This window comes from Saccostrea echinata, unplaced genomic scaffold, assembly GCF_033153115.1.
Source record: "Saccostrea echinata isolate AGI-Se365-2 ecotype Australia unplaced genomic scaffold, CSIRO_AGI_Sech_v1 ptg000036l, whole genome shotgun sequence".
NCBI lineage: Eukaryota > Metazoa > Mollusca > Bivalvia > Ostreida > Ostreidae > Saccostrea > Saccostrea echinata.
Window position 1 is genome coordinate 107,751 of NW_026889785.1, and position 18,448 is coordinate 126,198.

The window sequence follows — 18,448 nt, forward strand, 5'->3', positions numbered from 1 at the left end:
CTAAAAATGTTGGATCAGACTTTGAAAGGTTGAAGCAGGTAATTTTGATTGAGGAATTCAAAAACTGCATTCATTCTGAAATTAGAACCTATTTAGATGAACAGAAGGTTGAGACTCTTGAGCAAGCTGCGACTGCAGCTGATGACTATGCACTGACACATAAGGTTTCATTTGTAAAACCCAGTAGTCAACAGAGGATGAACCCCTCTGATGGTTCTCGAGGAGCACCAGACACTTCACAGGTAAGTCATCCTAAGTTAGTTTACTCTGAGATTAAAGGTAAGGATAAGAAAAATGAAAGCTTACAGCAGATCCCAACTTGTAATTATTGTAAAAAGAAGGGTCACATTAAGTCTGAATGTTGGGCATTACAGAAGAAAAAACTGGTAAGTACTGCTGATGTGCAGCCAAGTCCCAGTGCCCTTATATCTGTCCAAGGTAAGGTTACCTGCAGTCAGTTTGAGAACACAGAGGTCAAGCCAGAGTCTGATGTTCTTAGAGAGGAATTTAAGCCTTTTTGTATTTAATGGTTTGGTGTCGGTAGATACCGACTCGCACCCTATAAGAATTTTGAGGGATACAGGTGCTTCTCAGTCTTTATTGCTAGAGGGCGTGCTGCCACTGTCTGAGAAGACACATACAGGTTCTGAAGTGGTGATTCAGGGTGTAGAGTTAGGACTGGTAAAAGTTCCTCTTCATGTTATAGACTTGAAGTCAGATTTAGTCTCTGGGTCTGTGGTCGTAGGTGTTAGACCCACTTTACCTGTTAAGGGACTTTCTCTTCTGTTAGGCAATGACTTAGCTGGGGGTAGGGTGGTACCTGACCCAATCATCTGTGAAAAGCCTAGTCTTATAGGAGAGGTAGAGGAGGAGAATAAAGAGTTATTTCCTTCATGTGCTATTACAAGGGCTATGGCTAAGAAACTAGGGCATGATGAACAGAAGTTAGATATAGGAAAGGACTTTTCTGTAGACCTTGATGGGACATTTTTGTCAGAGATATTAGAATCATCAGGTCACATTTCCCCTGAGAATCAAAAGTCTCAGTCTAAAAGTAATGTACTTGGTTTAGAGGAAATGTTGGACAACACCCCTCTTACTAGAGTTGAGTTGATATCTGAACAAGAGTCAGATGCTGAACTTCAAGGTCTCATTGAACAGGCTATGTCTCCAGAAGAGACGGAGAAGGTCCCTGTTGGTTACTATAAGAATCAGGGTGTGTTAATGAGAAAATGGCGTCCCCCTGATGCTTCAGTAGATGATGAATGGCAAATTCGCCATCAGATTGTTGATGAAAAATATACGAAATAGGATGAACTTCAAATTGGTCAATATCCAAAAGGGTTTACGAAAAATGATCGCCAAGCCAAGTTTTTAAAATTTCACTATTTTTAACAAACACTTGGTTTGTGTAAAAAAACAAGAAAGTTAAGTTGCTACTAAACAAACCAATCTACACTAGATTGACCGTTTTAGACCTGTCCAAACTATTCATGCATCAATTTCATTATGGATATGTCAAGAAACAGTATGGTGACAGGGCAACTTGCTAATGACGGACACCGACTCCTTATTTTACAAGTTTCAAACGGAAGATTTGTATCAAGACATGGCTCGAAATAAAGAGTTATTTGATACATCCAACTACCCAAAGAACCATTTCCTTTATAGCGAGACAAACAAGAAAGTAGTTGGGAAGATGAAAGACGAAACCGGAGGTATGTATTAAGTTGATTCACGTGGAATGTTAATTGTTCTTATGTACTTTAAACGATTGAACTACAATACTTTCGTCATATTTATGTTTGCAGGGGATCCCGTTAAAGAATTTGTGGGACTGAGAGCTAAAATGTATTCATTTTTGATTCACGACGAGAAGGAAACGTAGATAAAAAAGGCAAAGGGAATCGCCAAAGCTATTGTCGCCAAGGAATTAAACCATCTCCATTACAAGAATTGTCTTTTTGACCAACAACGATGCCGACATGTGATGCAGAACATTCGTAGTGACAATCATATCTTATATCTAAAATCCATCAATAAAATATCTGTCACCTTTCGATGATAAACGATGGTGGTTAGCTCCATTTGGAGTCGACAGCTTTTCCTATGGACATTATAAAATTGACAAATGATGAAACAAACGAAATGTCTAGTTGAATTCTACTTTTATTTAAAATGCATGGACAGTGTATTATATAATTATAATAGGTTAATTTGTATATATTTATATATACTTATTGATAAAGAAAGAATGATATTTAGTTTATTGAACATATATATATATTCAATTCATTTTTTCAAATGCTTTTTTTTTATTTTACTAATGAAATGTTTGAGATTTTTCAAAAAAATCATTTTTCTTTTAAAAACCATAAACGTTACTTTGCCTACTTATTAAAATTATTAAACTAAAAACCTGTTGAATTTCACAAAGGAGTTTAACGCTGATGATTTTTTTCAAATTTTCATTTTAAGAATTCAAATAATATTCTACATTCAACAAACTGACAATGACATAAAAACCATGTAAAGTATACCTAAAAATGCTTATGCATGGAGACAACGTTTCGCCGTTATACTTAATACATATTTTTTCATAATTTCGCATTGCTCTTTTAATTTCATAAACTCGTTAAAATGATATTCTGATTGGTTAAAAAATTCAGTAGTGGGAATAAGAATATTTTCAAAGTCTTGAAATTCTGTCATTGACGTCTTTACTTTCCCACAACTGTTACAGTTCTACAATTTAATAAATTGACAATGATAAAAAAAAAAAACATTAATATACGAAGACAATTTATCAACGTAATATTTTTTTAACTTCGGACTGTTCTAATGATTTCTTAAATTCTTAACTTTTCCTACTAGTACAGTTCAATGTTATATAGGGAATACAAATCGTTCTATACAATAAATGAAACTTTTTCTATATAGAGCATGGCTGTATGAAAGGTACATAATCGATAAAACAGGAACCCACGATTGAAGAACACTAAAATAAGTAACAAATAATTAAAGTAAGCAATTTGTTATTGAAATCATTCTGATAGAAAAAGTTTCATTTTACAGGTTACATGAATACTATCAAATATTTTTAATAAATGTCAGTGCCCCCGATTTTTTCTTTAGAACTCGTCTTCCCCTTCTTAATCCATCACACGCTTCTTTTTGCGTGATGTCATCACAAGCTATTGATTGAAAAAAAAAAACCTTCCCATTGTACCCTTATATATCCTAGTAAGGACAATTAATAGAATGTAACTTTTGATACTGAATTAACAACTTACCAGTTCCGGGCTTGGTGGTCCTTCATTGGCCTTCCTGACATCATCCACTGCTTTGTTAATCGTGTAGTATTGATTGTTCATACTTTCGAAAACGTCGTCTGGAAACGACACCTGTTTCCCGTTGTTGTTGTCTAGAGAACGATAAAAGAAAGACAACTCTTAATATACATGTATTTATCCAGTATTGTCGTAATAGACATAATTAGGTTATTTTGATTCAAATATCACTTACCCTGAAAATGCAAATACACCTCCTCCCTGTAGTATGAAAGTTGAATCGCATACTGTCCTCTAACATATCGGTTTGATTCTTTGAGGACAAACTGAACTTTCCCATTGTTTTTTCCCCTCTTTTTCAAATGACTGCATGTTGGTGTTTAAAGGAGAATCCCAAAATGACCGCAAGATGAAAATTGTGAAAATGCACCCTCTTTATATAGTATATGGGTGAATCTCCTGTCCCCGAACTCTTATTTTTGTTTTCGTAAAATGATACCTGTTTACCACAAAATTTTGGAGAGAAAAAATGAATCTTAACGTGAACTTCTACCCCACCGCCAAACTTCATTCCCCAACAAGGGGGAACTTGTCTTTGAGTTAAATTAAGACCATGGACCAATTGTTCTTATACATAAACAGTGCCCATGAACCTCCATCCAGACAAGAAACATTATTTATCCACCGACTGTGACCGAGGGCGACCTTGCCTATGAATTTAAGTGTATTATGAAAAATAAATGAATTCAAAACAATTGTTACATGTATCGTACACTCATATCACCAACGAAATTTTGTTGCAAAAAATAACATTAAGAATTGTTTTTCAGCCTTGAATACATCATGCATCCTCTTTCTAAATATTTTAAAAAGTATAACTCTTAAAGTGATTTTCATTTACTGTATATATTGAAAATAAAATAACTATCAACTCAATCTCGATTTATAATATTACTTTTACTTTAAAGCAAAGAAATATAAACAGTTGCAATAAAAGTATTGTCTCTAGTATAGATCGATATTTGAAAAACGTTCGAAAATATTGAGATCAACTTAACAATAATATCTTATATAAATACGCAGTACAGTTAAGGTGCCAAATGGAAATATCGGCGAATTTTTTAGATAGAAAATACATGCTTTACAAGGATGGGCGTTTCTTTTTAGGACTTTACTATTATCGGACAAATGCAATGAGGTTGAAAACTACATGTTGAGGAAGATTAGATTTCTTATTAAGACCTGTCACGTGATGTGGCAGTCACGTGATTTTTGCAAATATACCTGAAGTATTGAGGTCATCTATAAATTCTAATATTGCAAGGGCATAACCAAGTTAAAAATCTAAGTTTTACATATAATTATTTTCAACACGCTTTGTAGTTTGTGAAAAGTTCTGCGAACCTATATAGATTCTACTATCTAATTTCTAAAATTACATTTGTTAGACCGTATGTTGAATATTTTGCTGGTCAAGTACATTAAATATAGATATAATTAATTCATTTGCAGGATTTCAACAGGTTCCCAGCACTTTTCAAATATCTTCATATTTCTTGAATTTATTTGTAAAAGCTTGTCATAATTCATTGAGGGAATGCCCTTGCAATATATCGATTTATTACGACCCTTCTATTACCCTTCAGTGAATCTGCATACAAATATACGACAGTATCGCTTGTCTAGGAATGTACGGGAAGTATATGAATAAAATCATAAAATAGACATCGCATCGAAGTTAATGGCCTCTTATATATCTACGAGCGTTTTTATCTGGGACCCGAGTTCCGTCTCGAGTCGAGGCTCTCCAGGTAAAAACGCGAGAGTTCCGACTGGGGTTGATATCGAGGTCGACCCTGCTCTGGCGCAGGGTTTGTGTGGATTCAAAATGGCCGACGGCGGCAGCAGTCAAAATCTGTAAGTTTTAAAATTAATGAAAATGTAATACAGAGGTTATTAAAATGGCTAAATTTGTGAATTGAACATATTACTTTATAATACATTGCTACAGTTACAACTATTCCGAAAATATAATTATAGTCAAAAGACGAAAGAATTTCATTTACTTCACAACTCAGATTATCAAAAGTAACTCCAGTCAGCTTTCGAGACAATATTTACCAGGGTAGCCCCCCCCCACCCCCACCCCCAATACACACATACTTTTATTGGCAAAGGAACAACGCACATACTTTCAATTTGCTTCCGACACCACTGGAATTTATTATTGTATTATACAAAAATAAAGATAGGGTAAAAATATTTATAGATATCTCTTTCCATACATTTAACGGTATATTGATAGAAATTCAGAGGCTTGTGCTTGTACTAATAAGTGTAATACAGGAAAATATTGAAGATCTGACTAGAAAGTAAAATAAATAATTAACGAAGCCTCAATTTCATTTATTATTGATATTTGATATGAACTTTTCCATTTTAATCATAATTAACAATTGTCATAACTTTCAGTGTCCTTGTAACTGCAAACATTGATGGTACCACTTACACTGCCTTAATGAGTGAGGAGTTAGCAGAACTGTACAGGTCCCCCCCCCCCCCCCCCCCCCAGTGTGGTAAGAAAAATTATTTTTACAAATTACTACATTTGTATTTTGAATTAAATATGAATATTTTAAAATGTGAAAAATATATGTTCTTCTATTTCTTCATTATGTAATCCGAATTTTTAGATCCAAGGACTAGAAATGTTTTAGCGGATGCCATAAGAGCTCAGAATACTGGGAGTGAAACGCCATGTACCAGTAACGAAAGGCCATGTACCAGTAACGAAAGGCCATGTACCAGTAATGAAACTCCTGTTGGAAAACGAATCACCTTGCAGCTCTTCAAGGTAAAGTTTCTCCACACCAGAGTCTACCAGTGCCTCATCATCAACAAATGCAACATCAGATCAGGTAGACAACTATTTCTGGCCAAATTTAGAACAACATCACAGGGATAAATTTTACCCTGAAAAAAATTTAGATATATTTTTTTTTTGACTCAGTACCCGAAAGCACAAAATGTTTTTCTGAACTTTATTCTCCTTGGGAGAAAGAAGAAAAAAATGTCAAAAGAAAGTATTCAAGTGTCAAATGATATGTGTGTCTCTTTGGAGGAATTTCACAATCTTATTGTTGAAAAACTTGACAAGCTACATTTAGATTAATGTATATTTCAGTCTATTCATATTTGGACGATTGCAGAAGAAAAACGCCTTATAGACTGCCGATTATCAAAAGAGGAAGATTTTTTCGTAACAAGTCGCACGACTACTTGTGGCAAGCTATTACAAAGGAATTGAATGGTGAGGGGATGAAATTGACAAAACAGCAGATAATTAACAAGTGGAAAAGTTTAAAGAAAAAATATAAAGAAATAAATGACCACAACTCAAAAACAGGGACAGATCCTATGGACTGGAAACATAAAGAAGCATTTGATGGGGCATATGGGAATAAGGCATCTACAAAACTAAGTGCATCTTTTGACACAGGTCGACTAAAGGAGTCAACAAAAAGTGATGAGAGTTTGAAAAGAAAACTTGAAAAGGGAGATAGGGAAGAAACAGTGGAGACAAAAGCTGAATTGCCAAAAAAGAAGAAGATTAGATCCAATTTGAAAAGCGATTTAATTGAAAAGTTGGATGCTCAGAACTTAAAACTGATGGATCAAATGGAAACGCAGCACAGAGACAAACTTGAGAGGATGGACCGAATGCTCGATTTGTTTGAAAGATCATTGGACAAAAAATAACAATTTACTGATCTCACATGTCATATGATTGTCAGACTTTGCTCTCTTTTTTTTATCAGAATATAGGTATATACTGATACATATTACTTAAAACAAAGTATTTTATTTTGTGATATTTTTTTAATTTTGTGGTTTACACTTTTTTTTTACAATTGTTGTTATTTATGCACAAGCAGTGTATTGATTTTTACGTTGACTTGTTATGAATATTAAAACATAAACACTTCAGTTGTTTTTCTATTTAATATTTCTCAAATTCACAGTAATGCGTTCATTATTTCATTTCTCCTGGCTGCTCCACACCCTCCATCCAGGTATATGTTTGGATAAAAATTAGCATTCACATCATGATCTTCCTCTATAAAATCTTCCACATCATCATGGCTAAGAACACACAAATTATGGAGTATGCATCCGGAAATAATAATTGCAATTATAGCCACTTTACCTACGAGGAGAGACGATGTAGCGACTTCACATGCTTCCTCCAATGTCAAGGTTAGACTATAGTTTATCATCTAAATGCATTTATTAGTAGAATTGTCATTGTTGAATGAAGTGGTGTGTGTAAAAACTAAGATCGAATCACATTGTGTAGGTATTTTGTTGATAGAGTTGTATAATATGTATGATATCATTACTGCTTTTCTTACTGTTTGACTATTCTACGTTTTATAACTTTATTGTAAACCAAAACATACCCAGCCTTGCTACATTGCACATTTACTAATAATGTTTTTTTTATGTATTTAGATACAGTCAACTACTATTCAGGCTCAACACCAGACTGCAAAAGAAGACATTTCCATGATGACCATTATCATAAGTAAATATTTATCTATTTCTTCATTTTGTTTGTCTCTATTTACAATATTTTTAACGTTGACTAAGATTCTTGTATATCAAAATAAAACAAAATGAATCTCTAAGAAGACCAATATATACTGGATCAAGCTCAATCATCTCACTTGATTCTTTTGATTCTGAAGGTTATTTAAGACCTCATACAGACAGTTTGTATGATGAAGTCGTGTAAATTCTTTTTTTCAGGATGATATATATGATGAAGTTCTTTAATTTTATTTTCAGCTGTCTGCGCAGTATTGATTACCTCTTTAATACTGATATTAATTGTAATTATTATTTCTTGGCTTAAAAAGAAAAGAAAATGTATTTTTTTTGTATCCAAAGCCTTATGATCAATTTGTGATGGAGACCTATGAAGAAAAATAAAATTCAATTATATTGAAATATATCATCTTTATATATACATTGTGATAATCATGTGTATTTTAAAGTAGTTGTCTATTTTATCAATATGTGTTCTTAGCTCTACCACAAATGAAAATCTATTTCCAATTAATATTGATCATGGTATGTAGGATATAACAGACAATTCATTATACATGTAAGAAGGTTGTAGCCTTTCAGCCCTTACTACATATTCACATATTCTTCTGCTTTCCTATTCATCTGCTTCTTGCATGCGTTGTGATACATGTTTCTCGCATAATCACCAGTGTAAGATTGACTTGTCCGGTGTGAGACAGCAGTGTGAGATTTTTCTGTCTTACACTGTGTATTACTACGCCGCGAACGATAACGTAAACATTCCGTCTTTATATAAAGAAATTGTAACAATGTTAAAAAATATTACATATACTTAAAATGTTGTCATTTAACTTATTAAGATAAACTTATTTTCATTCAAAATATTGTCGTATTTTCACTTTTTAAATGACACTATTTTTAGATCGCGGAAGGATTCTTCTTGAATGAATGTGTACGCTATGGGATAGATAAGTTTTTTTATTCCCAGTTTTTATCTATCTAATTAATTTACATGGACTGAAATTCATTTTATCAGTTTACTCTGTGTGTAAACCATTTTCAGGTACGCTCTCTCCGATGGTGTATTTAGATTTTTAATTAGATGGAAAATTAAAAGAATATATTTTTAGCCCTATCATGGCGACGTCATTGACAGGCCGTTATTTTGGATAATATAATGCGAGAAAAATAATCATTCATTACATACTCGTGTGGGAATAGTGAAATTCCACCTCGGGGCCAAGATTCACGGTCTAGGACTCGGCAAAGCCTCGTCCTTGTCCCCTTGGTGGAATTTCACTATCCCACACTCGTAATAATGAATGATTCTATTATTCCCTATAGCCATAATACTTTAAACAAAAAGAATGATAATTGTAATGTTAGTATTGAAAATGTAAATCAAGATTATGAAAATGAATATCTGAATAGTTATTTAACACCTCTCCTTTGTAGGTTTTCTTGGACTCCTTACATATGTTGGGAATCGGATTGTAGTTATTAGGAGGAAAATGATGGAAATCGTTGACATTTTACAGAATATCAATGCAAAAGTAAACTTTTTTGTAAACAGATTTTAATTTTTTTAAATCATAAAAAAAAAACACAAATCCCAATCCGACTTTACAGAATGTTCCGGAATATGAAAATAATATACGCAGATATCCACAAAGAATTAGAAAGAAAACAGTATTCTACGGTGTCAATGATTAAAAAAGATTTCAATTGTACTTTCTTTAACTGAAGCTTTCATATGAATCTGTGCAACAAACTTAGTGAATAACATCTCTTTACAGTTTTCAAGGTCTGAATGTTTTCCTGTTTTGTTTGTTTGTTTGTTTTTTTGTTTTGTTTTTTTTTTTTTTTTTAATTTTCTTTTAAACCTTAAGGGTAACGTCCATGTATGTCATTTACCTTTCGTAACCTTGTTAGTTTCAAGTACATGTAAAGAATGTGTATGTGGTTATAGTTAATTTAATACATTAATATATTTCATTTCAGCTTCTTCAATTATATCAAGCTGTCTAGCAGTTATTTATTACCTTTATAAAGTCATTATTCGCTTGAGATCTCGCCATAAGAAAAGAACACCATTCTTGGATATTAAAGAATACATAGACGAACAATTTGAGACTTATGAATCTTACAGACTTAGAAATCGATTAGCAGGCTTTGATAGGGAAAATGACACCTTGGTTTAAATTTCTTTATCATTTCATTGGTATGGTAATACAACATAATATGTTGTAAGATCATAAATATTGCTCCAAATATACATATGTATTGGTTAGATTTCCTAAAAGAAGAAATTGATAGATTTCATTAATATCCACAACCTTAAAACAAATTCTTTGAAACACTATTAGTACATTATGTTTTTGTTTATTTTATGCACACTCATAAGCTTGCAGGAAAGGGCCCTTTGCTAGTTGCTACATGTGTATGATTTTGTGATTTTCCCATGTATGATAAGCATATTGCTACTATTTGCTTGCATTTTAAAACTTGTTTGCTATTGTTTATGGCTATGCTTTTCATACTCATAAGCTGGTGAAGAAAGTGTCTTATGCTACATACCTTTGTGATTTTCCCATATATATTATGCATACCATACCTATTGACTTGCATTATAATGCTTGAAAAATTACAAGTGCTCTGCTTTTTGTCTTATATTATAAGAGTAAGGAGTTACAGTTTGTTTTATAACATGATTTATCTGACATGATGCAGAAGAGAGCGTTAAATCTCACTTAACTTTGATGAAGACTAACAGGTAATGTTATATCTTCAATATATGTCAGATGTAATATTTTATGATTATTGTTATACAAGTTCACAAAACATGCACTTAAGCGATATTGATACATGAATAATGATGTGCAATTTTAACATTATCATTAATTAACAATCCTTTGATGTAAATATTTGATTTTATAAATGATTCAGTTCTAGTCAAATTATGGAGTTTTTATTTTTGTTTTCTTTTATAGATTTATACAATGATATTAATTCTCTGTACATTATTGTTTTATCATTTGATTTTTTTTTGTCTTTCATTGTTATCTATATTGTGATTCATTTTTCTTTCATTTACATTCTTAAAAAAAATGTGCCAAAGATTAAACTAATTACATTTTTAAATATTTTACATATATACATGTACTGTGATTTTTGTTGATTTTGATTTTTTTTAAATGGACATGGTATGTTAACAAGGTCTGATTTTTAATAAATGTTTAAATGATATACTGTATTCTGTATTCTTCAACATTATTAAGAGGGTGTTCTTTGTTTCCACTGAATGAAAGAATGCTAAAATAGTATAGACATTCTTTGTGAAAAGAAAGGTCTTTAGTGGGTATTGACTTTTGATAGAATGCGATAGTTCATTTCACTAAAATATGACACTAAGTGGATAAAAAATATGTTGAATGGAAAATACTGGAATTAAGGTTTTAAATGGTCATTGACTATCTGATAAAAATTACAGTACGAGTATAGTAATGCGGGTGGCACATAGAGGTGTGTGTCCTATAAGTCATATTTGTGTAACAACCAAGCTGTATAGTCAGATGGGTAAAGCTTATTATGTGTGTAAGGTAAACATGTAATACTTGGTGAAAAAATCATTTGAAAGAAGTCTTTGTTTAAGAACATTTGAACGGGTATTGACTATCTGATAAAAAAAAAGGCTAATAAGGGTATTTGCGTTTCTGACATCTGAACGTGTATTATAACCAACACGGTTCTTGACATGGTGCTTTCTGTCCTTGAATGGTCATTGACTGAAAAGACATTGTCATTGTTGAAAATATATAAGTAAACATTTTAACTGTTTTTCCAAACTTTCTAAAACAAATTCTTCCTATAAGCACCAGAATCTACTGTTTACATTAATATATAGCTAAAATAAGATGGATTATTACAGAACTTCTGATGAGATGGTTATTTGTCAGTACGATGAAACGCATGTGATCAGAAAAGAAAGAATGTCACGCCATTTAATTAAATGTGCGAAAAGTAACAAAGCTATTCTAAAAAACTTCATTTCATGTGATTATAACCATAGTCATAAAATTAAAAGGGGTGATGGCTGTGAGCATTACAAACAGTGTAAGGACAAACAACGGTTTGACGGCTGAAAAAATAACTGTGTATGTAATTGGATATTTTTTTTTCTCTGGTGATGTATTACGCTCATACTACTCATGTGTATAGTGAATATATTTATACTTTTTGTGGATGGATTTTATTTTGTATAGAGTTATCTCTCTTTGATCAGAGTTACATTTACGAGTCTGTAACTTTTGAACTGCTCATAGATGGAGAAACTTTGAATTTTTCGTAGTGAGAAGTACTGTGATCCAATTCCAGAATTAAAAAAAATAATGTGCATGTAATAGGATAATTTCTTTTTTCATCTTGGTGATGTATATAGCAATATGCAATATATATTTAATTTATTCTGCAATTTTGTTGGGGTTTTTTTCGCATCCATGAAATCATCAAGGTCAATGGAGTTAACTGATCTTGAAAACTTCGTACTAGTTCCTAAGACTTTTTCTATATATTTATACCAAAGACTGACAGTAGTCTCCACCCACTAAGATGTGTGGTCTAAAGTTATATAAGTGGATGATATATTAAAAATGACTTTTTCTCAATTAGCATTTCTTAGTAATAAAACATACCAAGAAATTTAGTAAGAATATTTTAAGTGGGTGAGACTATTGTAACCCTTTTGTATAAATAAATAGAGTAAGTCTTGTAAGTAGGTGGGACTATTGTACGCATACAGAAAAAGTCTTCCGAGTGGGTGGAGACTACTTTGAGCCTTTGGTATAAATATATAGAAAAAGTTATAAGAAATCAACTAGAGTATAATGCCCTCACTGTCTGGTTCGATGGTTTTTAAATGATATATTGACAGATAGTACCTATTTACAAATTGTGAGTAGATGGAGGCTACTGTGAGCCTTTGGTATAAATATATAGAGTAAGCCTTCCGAGTGGGTGGAGACTATTGTAAGCCTTTGGTATAAATATATAGAGTAAGCCTTCCGATTGGGTGGAGACTATTGTAAGCCTTTGGTATAAATATGTAGAGTATGCCTTATGAAGCCTTCCGAGTGGGTGGAGATTATTGTAAGCCTTTGGTATAAATATATAGAGTAAGCCTTTCATCTTATTAGCATAATTGGTAGGAATATATAGTAAACTGGGCGGATCTTACTATATAAAGTGTGTTGTAGAGCACCATATGTCTCACTACTTATCCCTGCTGTCATGGACAAAATTCCAAAGGAGACACAACTGAAATAAATAAAATTTAAGTAATACATGAAATCTTTCATCAATGTATAATAAATCGAGTGTATTGAATTCTTTTAAACGGCTAAGAATCTTAAACGCCATGAGCCTGTCAACAGTGTAGGGTGTGGAGACACTTCCATTCATCTCAAATCCCCTATTACTTTGCCCCCAAAGTTTGAGAATTGGAATAAAATGATGAAACCAGAGGATTGATTGTATGTTGTTTTACGTTCCATTGGAAATTTTTCACTCATATAGAGACCTCGCCATATACCGGTGAAGGGCTTCAAATTTTTACCTTTACACGGCTTTCTGGGCCATTGAGCAGTTAGGAATCATTATCGTGCCAACGCCTGCCGTGACACGGGGCCTCGGTTTTCAAGGTCTCATCCGAAGAACCCACAACTTTAAAATCAAAGTGCCGAGCGCATGGCGAAGGAACAGTTGCTACCCATTTTTTGTCGATTTGGGTCTGTCACGGCCGAGATTCAAACTCACGACCTCCTGGAGCGAGCGATCATGGAGCGAGCCCTCTGCCGACTGAGCTAACGTGAACGGTTAGGAGAGAATGATTGGTGTCACCAGAAGAATACTAGATTCCATGATGTTACAACAAATGACCTTACCCATGACGTTCTCGTAACTTTCCTAGCAGACGTTTGCGCAATTATCATCGCTGGACCACTTTCCGCCGGGTCATGAAATCCAGAGGATCCATTCCCTGTATATGTCCATCCTTACTACTAAAACAAAAACCAAACGTATTTCTGTCTCCAGACGTATCATTTGAAAGTAAGGATATTTATAAAACGCAATGGAAACGAGTACAATACTTGGAAGACGTTTTCTGGGAGTGACGCGTAAGCTATCTACAGAGTCTACAGTCGCGTCAAAAATGGTCCGACGACAGAAAGAACGTAGGCATTGGCGATATAATGCTTCTCAAAGACTCCATCGAAACGCAAAGAGTGGCCTATGGGACTTATCACTAAACTTTTCCCGAGTTTGGGCGAAAAAACGCGCAAGGTTGAGGTGCGCGTTTCTGGAAAACATTTGACTCACGAGAAACCAATGACTTACATTCGTCCAGTAACTGACTTGATAGTTTTAATTTCTAGTGATGAGAAGTGACATCTTTATTTGAATTAGATATCAGGCGGGGAGTGTTTTGTATTACATTTTGTATATTGTTATTTGGAATTACAGATTATGCATTTTAGGTACATTGGCAAATGCGTCAATTTTTGTATGACTAAATACATTGTTCCAATTGTTTTTATAATCATATTCTCACACTTGAATTTTGCTGACTGACCATAAAGTCATGTCTGTTGTTTATGTTACAGTCAAATTTGCTGTGTTTTGTTTATTTAACTTGGAGGGGGGGGGGGCTGCAGTTTGATATTTATTTTAATTATGAAACTATGCCGTTTCCTGCGCGAATTTTGCTATTTAATCTGTATTTTCACTCGCACAATTCATTCTTGTAAAAGACTCAGAAACGTACATGTCCAGACGTTATTAAAAACGGAGAAACTGTGGCCGATCACAATCTTTTACCACAGACACACAACTCACAACGGCTACAACAATAACAACAACTACTATATATAGTTACCTATTGTAAACAGGGACACCTGCGCATATTAGGATCCGCGCCCCTTTGTGTATTGTTTCTCACAATAAAGTAACAAGTTAACTGACTGTAATCCGTGTTCATATGTTTCAATTAAAAATGACATGGAAGGCAGCACAGTGACTAAGTGAGCTGCTTTATATATGGGCCCTCAGATATAGCGAGAGACCAATCGAATATAGCGGACACATTTCTTTTAAGAATCGTGTTCAGCTTTAATGCATATCATTGCCATGAACTCTTCATAGAAGGGTTTCAGACCAATGAAGGCTACTGACAGATAGGTTTATGTTACAGGGATTTCGACAACATATATAAAGTCAGCTTTTCGTAAATTCTCTGTTTCTTATAAGGACCCTGTTAGCAAATATAACCTATCACTGGGTCGTAATTTCGCTGACTTGCTTTATACCAATTGTAAGGCCTTTGTTTTCAATACTGACCCTAACCCTTACTACGAAATGTGCCGTCTACCTGATGAATAAGTAGGGCTCACGGCGGGTGAATGTGACCAGTCAATAGGCAATGCTCACTCCTTCTAGGCACCTAAACCCACCTCTGGAATTTCTAGGCGTTGGTGTTTTGTGCCCTATTAACATATTTGTATCGCTTATAGATTATTTTTGGAGATTGATCTCTTGTACCATGTTTGCAAAACAGACTATGCAAAGACAAAACAGATATAGTCAACTTCTGACCCATTGTATAAATTTCCATAGAGATGATAGGCTTCTCTTTATATGTAACACATATAAACAGATGCTCCGCTTGGGTGGCTGGGGATAGTTTCGTAATAAAGACCCGGTCAAAGAATGACCGCACTTGGCGCCGGTTTCGGGTCTTTTTCGGTTGATTCTGTTGCTTTTATATTTAAACTTTATTTCACTTTCGTATGTTCATGAAAGAATCCTGTCAATCTGGAACCAAATTTAAATCTTAAAATGATTTTAGACTGTAATACAATAAAATGATTCAATGTTTTTTTCCTTCCTTCCTGCTTTCCAAATATAGTGAATTTACACTTACCTGCCCTTGATTGAACATTAGATATGCATGAGAGGTGGAGCTAATATTGCAAGAATGGGTCTAATATTAGACTTGATAAATAACAATGACATGTTTGCAAAAGCGAACGTGATCACTCTTTCCAATCCCCCTCTCCATTCTGTATGGCACAAATACACTTCTGACAAAGCTTTCAAAACGAAATTAACAATATGAGTATATCAATGTAATTAAAGCAGACTGCATATCAATGCCAATGACTAAATGTGTTCGAACATAATGTCCTTCTTAGCACAAAACATGCTACCTTACAAGTCTCGTGACGGAATTTATTATTCACAAAGTTACCTGAGGTAAGAAATCACGAGGTGAATTATAATATTCAACATGTCACAATCCTTGGTTACAACACAGAGAGCGAATGTAGGAAGAAGCGGTTTTTTCTCTCTTTTAAACCATGTTGTCTATTAATCTTCTTTTGACACATTATTCTTTATGTAAATATACAACTACTGTTAAACGTAGAACAATATACAAACATGCGCTGACTATGTATAAAGTCAGTAAAAAAAAGTGCGTCCTCATTATCGAACGGAGATTCAAGAAATTCTGATGACCCCTGCCTTTGTAAACAGATTCGAACTTCGTAAATACACATTTTTACTAAACGTAATTACATAAAAATGTATATTGGATGTTGACCATTCTTGCATTGAAAAGAAAAATGCTTGTTTTGAAAGTTTATTTTGTCGCAAATTTCGCATGTCCTCAAGTGCAGTCAACCTTTCCTTACCCTGTCTGGTGTGATATTTTATGTAGAAAAATGATTAGTATAATAATTGGATACATTTGCAGTGCAACAGAGTGCTTGCTGAAAAAATGGCGTGCAACATGTAGGTGTAACGATGATACTTAGCATATAAAGAGTTGTAGATGTGAAACTAAGATACGTGGTCGGTTGCAGAGGAAATTCAGCTGGAAAGCAGGTAAGGCTTATGTGATAGGATTGGATTTTATAAAATTATAGCTTTTATAACTGTTATTAAAATTTGCGTTAATAATCGATGGCAAAGTTTAAGTATTGATTTTTAGTAATATATTACCATGATTTCTTTCTCCCGCTTCTCTATCACATTGTAGTTTCAGTTCAGAGTTAACAGCAACAAAATTTTTGATTGGTTAAAATCTTTATTTTACATTCGGAAACTTTCTAGTTTTACAGTATGATTTGGGAAACGTCCTTGTCCGAGTTATACATAGAATACAGTTTTTGATTGGATAAGAGAGACACACCTCCGGTCCGCGGTGTATTTAAAGTCCACTATTTTATTTATAGATCAGTTGGTTTGGAACCTTCTCAAAGGTTCGTGCCAGCTCACTTTTTCTGATAAGAGGGGTGGATCCCGGTTTCCGTCTCTGTCTCGTTCAAGTTGCCCTTTTTGTTTCCTTCCTTTACACGTCCACTTTTGTTAATTTCCAGTTCCTTATTTCTATTTTTGGTAAACCGGTTAAGTTAGGCATAGCAGATTTTTCGTGCAGGGGTGGGTCACTTCTCTTCGGACTTGGCATTGGGTAGGACGGGTTCTGGATATTTTACATCTGTTAGGTAGGCACTATTTTTTATTGAGGCCCATTCAATAATAAGATAGGTCGTTAGTACATCAGTATTTGTTGTAAATATATAAATGTAAATATTTTGTGCTGTTAATAAAATATAATTGTTGCCATAATAAATACTTGTTAATTTGCAAACTCTTGTTATTAAAATTCTTGGTTTGATAAGTCACTTACGTGACCAATTGAAATACACAGGTTTATTGGTTAGTAAGAACTTAAAACGCGAAGTAAGTACTATTATTGATAAAGAAAATGTGTGTTATTTAATGAGTTAATTTTGAGAATAAAAGAAGTACTTTCATACGATCAAATCCGGTTACATTGGTGCCATGTCGGTCCTTGGAATTGAAGGGTTTTTTTTTTTCCTGTTAAGTATATTTTGTTGAGTTTTTTTTGTAAATATTGTTGAATTAAGACAGGTATAAGACCTTCCAGGGACGGACCTGAGTTGTTAATTAAAACAGTGTTCAATATTATAAAGTGAAATTTTCTCAGTACATTTGTTTACAACAATGTTACCAAATACGTCTAGACAAAAAGCACGGGTAACTTGGAGCGAACCCATGGTCAGGAGTCAGCCACGCACGAGCGAGGGCGCGAGTGGTGGTTACGATCTAAGTCACCTGAGAGGGTTCTTTTCATGCGGGATAATAACATGCTTTCAGAAACAGAGGGTCACGATTCCCCACCTTCCCCATGCAAACGCTTATGGATAGAATGAATTTGCGACGTAAATATGACGACACAATTAATGATAGCGTTTTCAGTCAATCATCTCAAGAATCTGCACGCAGAAATAACAATATTTCTACAACAGTTTCCGATTATTTGCTTGGAAATCATGAGCCACAGTTAAGTGTACCCACTTACACTACAAGTGTAATGTTAAAATTAATGTTAAGCGGTCTTCAATGGGAACACTGCCTTTGTTACTTAGATGACATCATGGTGTTTGGGAAAACCTTTGATAAGACACTTCATAGTTTGAAACTTGTTT

The 18,448-nt window shown here is 33.8% G+C and overlaps 1 pseudogene; it reads right to left on the reverse strand.

Annotated features, from left to right (window-relative positions):
• Window positions 1–3,131: 3,131 nt before the first annotated feature.
• Window positions 3,132–3,662, reverse strand: LOC133200027 (uncharacterized; annotated as a pseudogene).
• Window positions 3,663–18,448: the final 14,786 nt, after the last annotated feature.